General features: G+C 38.6%; 1 pseudogene; it reads right to left on the bottom strand.

Moving 5' to 3' along the window:
• Positions 1 to 3,843: 3,843 nt before the first annotated feature.
• Positions 3,844 to 5,987, bottom strand: LOC126504778 (disintegrin and metalloproteinase domain-containing protein 26A-like; annotated as a pseudogene).
• Between the last annotated feature and the right edge of the window lie 1,208 nt (positions 5,988 to 7,195).

Raw genomic sequence — 7,195 nt, 5'->3', positions numbered from 1 at the left:
TTGCAAAGTATCCCCAAAATAAAGTAAAATATAAAAGTGAAGAAAAGGGAGAAAAAAAAAAGAAAAATCAGTAATCAAGAGGAGTTCTAGTGAGAGCCCAACATTGATAGTATAACAGAAAGCAGAGGCCTTGAATCAGATCAGTGACTTTTTGCAATGAATACTTACAAGTGAAGATATGTGGATAAAAAGGTTGACTGTGTGGCTCATTGTGTCACTGCAGCTTCCATGAGGAGCACTGGCTTTTAAAGTAATCCCTCATAGCGATCTGATTTTCTTTGATGTACGCTGTCATGTTTCCCTCCTCGTCACTGGCTCCATTGATTTGGGTCTGCTCTTAACTTTTTTTGGATGAGTTGGGTGAAGGGTCTGCAACTTTGCTTCTCAAAGAAAACCAGCTCTTAGATTCTTTGATAGTTTTATATTGTTTTCTTTGTTTAAATTTCTTTGATTTCTGCTCTGATTTTTACAACTTTTTACCACTGGCTAAGTTTTCTATTTTTTTAAATAATTTTTTTTTGCATTATATCATTAGGTCATGTCCTAGAGGTCTGATTTCTTTTTCAATGTAGGTACTTGGAACTATAATTACATTCTATGTATTCCAGAAATTTGGTTGTATTGTGTTTTGAGGTTCATATACTTTCAGGAACACTTTTTCCCCCTTGATTTCTTCTTGGACCTACCCATCATTCAACAATGAGTTGTTTGATCTCTATGCATTAGCATATACTCTAGAAATTTATTTTCTCTGAATTTTAAATTTTATTTTATTACCATCAGATATGACACAATGTATTATCTGATCTCTTTGAATTTCTAATTATTTGCTTTGTGCTCCCCAATGTGTTCTATTTTAGAAAAGCTTCAGCAACCTGAATCTGCACAAATGAGGGTATCAAACTGCAAGGTTTCAGTGAGGGAGAACCATGGATAAGAAAACGAACAGCCAGGTGGTAGTGGTTCACACCTTTAATTCCAACACTTGGAAGGAAGCAGGTGGATCTCTGTGATTTCAAGGCCAGCATGCTCTACTGAGGGAGTTCCAGGACAGGCTCCAAAGCTACACCGAGAAACCGTGTTTCAAAAAAAAAAAAATTAAAAATTAAAAATTAAAAAAAATTAAAAATTAAAAAAAAAAAAACAAAAACAGGACAGAATGCTGTGGCCAGGACTACGTATGCTGATCACTCAGGCCAGTGCATTTATTCAGCAGCACTGTTTCTGGTACTATTTGTAGTCCACGGACAGAGTCAGCTGGAAACTCTCTCAGAATGGGACAGAGTCAGCAGGAAGATTATCAAGCAATGTAGTGTAAAGGGAACACAGGCTCTCTCAAGTGTGTCACAGAGCAAGCACACAGAATCTTGATACTGATTGCCACAGACATTCAGGGGAAAAGTCCAGTTTCCAGGAACTGAAAACTTGACACCCTCAAGTTTTATCCAGCCCAGCTGGATAAAGACTAAGAACTAGTTCCTGTTATCCTTCATAAAGACCTGTGAGACATTCTTTGATTAGCCTGGCGCCCAGTGCTTTCATGTGCTGATGGAAAGAATGTATATATTCTGTTGTGTTTGGGTGCAATATTCTGTAGCTAATATCAAGCCCATTATGATTCATGATGCCAATTATTTTTGTTTTTCTTTGTACAATTCTTGTTTACGTCACATATGTACTGGAGAAAGGAGTATTGAAATCAGCATCTATTAATGGATTGATGTTAATCTGTCCCTTAAACCCAGTCGCAAATTCTTTTATGATACAGAGTGTAGCAGAATATGGTGCATGTATGCTGAAGACACTAAGGTCTTCTTGATTAAGTTGGTAAGAATGGAGTATCCCTCTTTATCTCTTCTGGATAGATTTACTATGTCAGATATTGTGAAAGTTAAGCCTGTTTGTCTTCACGGCCTACCTAAGTTCGGTGCTATCAGGCCAAGGCTATTTCTTTATTCACTAACCAATACAAGCAACACACGGAGGGGACTCCCACATCATTTGGCAACTGGTGATGGGGCCATAAATAGATAAAACAGATTGCAGAAAATGTGGATGACATGATCCAGAATTGTCTTTAGGCTAGACCCTTGGTAAAGAACCATATAATGGAGGAAGCAGGGAATGGACCTATTTGGGGAAGCCTAAGCATAACTGCAGTGCATGATGGGTGGTTAGTTTAGGTTGGAGACCAGAAGCTAGCTTGAGCACAGACTTCTCTCTGCATCTAAAATTTGTTCTTTTAAACATTTAATGGGAATTTTGATTTTATTTCCAAAGAATACTATATTTGCTTCTATTTATTTAATTTGAAACAAATTTGTCAATATCTTCATGATTTAATTTTGTAATGAAGGTGATTAATTGTTGAGCATCAGGGTTTACCATTTCTCATTATAGACTTAAAGGAAATCATAGCCAGCAAAAATTATCTTTCCTTATTAGTAAAGGGAAGTGACGAGATTCAGATTTCAGCATAGGAATAAAGTTTGGCATCTTTCCATGATTAGAAACACTCATGCTTGAGTTGATCAAGCATCCTAACTGGATTGTGTGGCTCTCTACACTGGGACTAGAGATCAAAGGGAAGTAGATGTGCATAGTCAATCATAGCTTTGAAGGCTGTTCCCCAACTGTGGGAGGATAATCTGAAAGGAGATAATTGGGACAGTCATGTCTGGAGATAGTAGATGGCTTAGAGACCAGAGATCAGAATTCCGAGTATGATGTTTCATAGTTGTGCTGACTGTCTACATCTGACAAAGGGTTTTTGCTGGCTTGATTTATGCTAACCTGATACAGGGTATAGGCACCTGAGCAGAGGAAACCTTGACTGAGAAAATGCCCCCATAAGATTAGGCTGTAGACAGGTCTGCAGAACATTTTCTTATTTACTGACTGATAGAGAGGTCCCTGGCCCCTCCCCCCTTTTGGTGATTCCACTTCTGGCTGTTGATCCTTGGTTGTAAAGGAAAGAACACAGAGCAAGGCGGGAGGACTAAGTGAGTAAACAGCCCCTCTCCATGGCCTCTGTCTCAATCCCTGCTTCCAGGTTCCTGCCCCTTTAGAGTTGCTGTCCTGATCTCCTCAGATGATGGATAGTGATAAGGAAATAAGAGCCAAATGAATTCTTTCCAACCTGACTTGCTGCGGTAATGGTGTTTCATAATAGCAATATTAACCTTAACTGGGACAGATATTTTGCTGAGTTTTCAAATCCATGTTAAAATTATCTGTGGAGTGACGTCACCATCCAGGTGAGAGCGGAGACTTGCAGCAACAATGCCAGGAACCACAAAACCATTCTCTCAAGTTTCAAATCTCACTGCGGCTTCCCAAGTGTCAGATTCTAGCATACAGGAATTGCCATGAGGAAATGGTATTTGGAAATTCCTTCTCTCTATGTGACAGAGCAAAAATGAAAAGAAGAAGGGGTTTAGAGCCGAGAAAAAAAAAACAAATGCAAAGAAACACAGACATGAGGCCATTGGTTAGACCCATGCTAATGGCCAACAGACATCAATTCCATTAAAAATGAGGCAACAAACTGATTAAAATAAAGAAAAGGATGAGTTGTGGTAGGCCCTTCTTTTATTTGGTAATGAATGGTTTTGAAAATCAAGCACGGAGGTCTCCAGAATTTGTGGTCTGGGATTTCTTACACACACAGTAATATTTCTATGTTCAGAAGTCAACAAACTAATACATGATGGATTTCTGATAGAGTAAATATTTTCTTATTATTTCTTTTCTTTTTTTTCTTTTAACTTTTGTCAACTTTCTGAGGTAAACCATCATGTAAAGCTTCATTGAGGGTTTGAGGTTCTGGCTGTAGCATTTCTCCTAGTTTGTGCTGTGATTTTTTTTTTTTGTAATTAGGAAAATCAAGGAAAGTAACAAAACCAAAAACAGAATTAAAAAACCTAGTATGAGCTTACCCACCTTGGACTTCTAGGATATATTCTTGGAGGTGGTCCGCTGTCTATACTACCTCCAAAGCCACTTAGTTGACAGTCTGGTGGCTCCCAGTTGACATCACAATGGCAGTGATGTTTATTGTTACAGACTACTTTCATATTGCATTGGGATGCTGAACAGTTACTTAACAAATAAGACTTATGGATGCACTTCCTGTTAACACATATAAGATCTTGACCACAATCTGTGCCATCTGTCACTGCTCCACTGTCTGCTAATGTCATTCCAAAATGATAGTCTATGCTCTAGCAGTTGACATTATTGAAGTGAGTTCAATGCACTGTTTCATGGCTTCTCCTCTGTGGAATCTGTCTTACATTTTCACACTGAATTCGTCCACAGAGTACATCAGCATTATCGCATCTTCTGTAGTTAGAGCTATCGTTACCACAGTTACCAAAACGGTCACCCTGTTTGTTCACTTTCATGTAGCAATTCTTATTTGCACTCCTGGCTGTTTTGCCAAACAGCCTCTGACAGTGTTCTTCTCGTTTAGGACATTTCATTTTATAGCAATAACTTTCACCCCTGCAAGGGCTCCCATCTTTCTTGTATACGTCTTCTGGACACTCAGCTGAAGTCCCATTGCACCACTCTGGAAGGTCACATTCATTTCTCGGTCTTCTACACACTGTTCCTGGTGGTTTGAACTTGCAGTCTTTGCAGCAAAGCCCTTGAGCACATTCAGCATTGGGTTTGAACACACATTCTTCGTTACAGCATGGATCATGTAGACAGGATGCCAAGGATCCACAGTCACACTCCTCTCCTTCCTCAACCACATTATTCCCACACAAGGTGAGGTTGATGGTTACGAATATATCTGGATCATTATTCAAACAATTTCTCCTGGTAACCGTGGAATACATCTCATTATAACTGCAGTTGCTGAACTTAGGGGAATCAGATTTTGCTGGGTCCATGATACAATTTGATAACCCACATGTACAGTATTTCTCGTCATGATCCATACCCAAATTATGACCCATCTCATGTGCTATGATGAATGACAGGTCTGTTATTGTATCAGACATAAAACTGTTAACTGCACAATTATATGATGTGCAAACTGTACCTACATAAGCTAGCCCTAAAGTTCCACCATAACCTTGCCTGGGTAAAAGATGTGCAAGATCATGTCTAATATGATTTTGAAAGTGTCTATTCTTCCAACTGCAGAAATCCCCTAGGACTTGGCCTATACTTCGTGTTACATTGACTTCGTTTATTTGGGTCCAAACTTGCAGTGTAGTTATAATCACACTAATATCTATTTGAAGATAATAACCATTTAATCCATTGACAATTTCAAACGTTTCTAGCATGCAGATTGTGACATTATTTGCTCTATAAACATATCGTTGATTATCTATCACCACAAAATATTCAAGATACTTGTGGTGGGTCCACCAATTCTCATATTGGCTTTGCATAAGTGTGGAGTCTTTGCTTTCTTGAATCTTCCTTTGTCGAGCTATTTCCTCTTCTGTTAACCCGCATCTTCTAGAAAATAATTCTGAGTCCTCCCTGTCTATTTTGTATATGAGATGTTCAAATGTGGAAGTCAGATTCTTTGGCATGATTTCATATGCTGTGCCATTTATCTCTAGTATGCCTTGCAAACTCCCTAAACAGGTATTAATAATGACAATGGAATCTGGATCTCCATCTACATAGCCATGGTAGTAGCAGTCACTTCGCACAAAAGGTTGTTCTACAAGGAGGTTACCTTTGTCACTGTAGGTGACCAGTAGGAAGTTTCTGGACATAAAATATTTCGTGTGTTTCATGGTGATAATATGTCTCCTTCCCCCAAAGCGCAGGCTATAGGATAGCCAATCTGGGGAAATATCATGTCTAGTAGTGTCAGTGACCCTCAAGGGTATCACTACTTCTGGAGTACTGCTGTACTTAGCATGCGCAGTTGGGGACCATGTGGAGAGTAAAAGCAACATCCACAGGCAGTGCTGAAGGATCATGATCCTCTCATAAACCACGGCCTCACCCACAGACAGCGGATGTCTTTGCCCTTTTAGTCTGCACTTTGTCTGGTTGCATGCACTTGTCTTTAATAGTATGTCTTTGGCAGAGTTGATCAATCAGAGCATCAGGGCTAAAGAAAACAGTTAAACAATGGGCATGCATAAGTAACTCATAATGAAGTCAGTTTAGATAGTAAGGTAGCAAAAACTGGGCTCAAATCAATTAATTTTCCATAGTGTGTCAGCAGTGATCATGGATTTTCTGTTTAATTGTGGTAAAGTATGCTTGTTACTGTGCAAATATGTTTCTAATACACTCCCAGCTATTAATAACTTGTCCTTTTCCCCACATTATTTCTGAATGTTTTATTTTTCAACATTTTCTCAAAAGCAATGAGTTTATAAGCTGAAAATCAACATTATCTTTGCTATCTTTGATATTATTAGTTCAATGATATCAATTTAAATTTTATAACACAACAGTTTCCTGCTTATTGAGTACAGTTATGGTCTTTTCCATCATTGCTTTCCTCTTCTATGTGAGTAATAGTGACTTTCTTCCCCTTATATGTTATGTTCTCCTATCTTCAGAGGGAATGAATCTCATTTCCTTACTTCTTTTTTTTAGATGATTAAATTAGCAAATTTATTCATTGCATTAAATGCATAATTGGGCACCATACCTCCTTTTATTCTTTTATTTATTTAATTTATTTATTTAATTTTTCCATTCAAAAATTTACACATCCTCCCCTCCTCCCATTCCCCTCCCGCTCACTCAACCTCTTCCCTCCTCCTCCCTCCTTAAGAAAGGGCAGGGAACTCAGCCCTGTGGGAAGTTCAAGGCTCTCCCCAATATATCCAGGCCTAGGAAGTCTAGGGTTCCAAAAACCAGTACGTGCAGTAGAAACAAGTTCCAGTGCCTTTATCAATGGCTTCTCAGTCAACCCCCATTGTCAGCCATATTCACTGAATGAGCATGTGATCAAACCGGACTCTCTGAATGTTACTTACATTTCTTCCTACACTGTAAGATAAACTAAACTTGGTGTTTTTATTTATATTGTAAATGTTGTTCTTATTTATTTACACCATATAGAAGCGAATACAGAATACTTTCCATGACTTTTAGAAAATACTCTAAGGCACCAGATGCTAAGGAGGTTGTGGGTAACGGGTAACACTCATTAATTGCCGGTGGGAGCACAAATGACAGAGCCACTCTGGAAATCAGT

The sequence above is a fragment of the Alexandromys fortis genome, unplaced genomic scaffold, assembly GCF_014885135.2.
Source record: "Alexandromys fortis isolate MF-2015 unplaced genomic scaffold, M_Fortis_MF-2015_v1.1 scaffold_32, whole genome shotgun sequence".
Taxonomy (NCBI): Eukaryota; Metazoa; Chordata; class Mammalia; order Rodentia; family Cricetidae; genus Alexandromys; species Alexandromys fortis.
The sequence above is the reverse complement of the archived record's forward strand: the minus strand, read 5'-3'. Positions and strand labels throughout refer to the sequence as shown.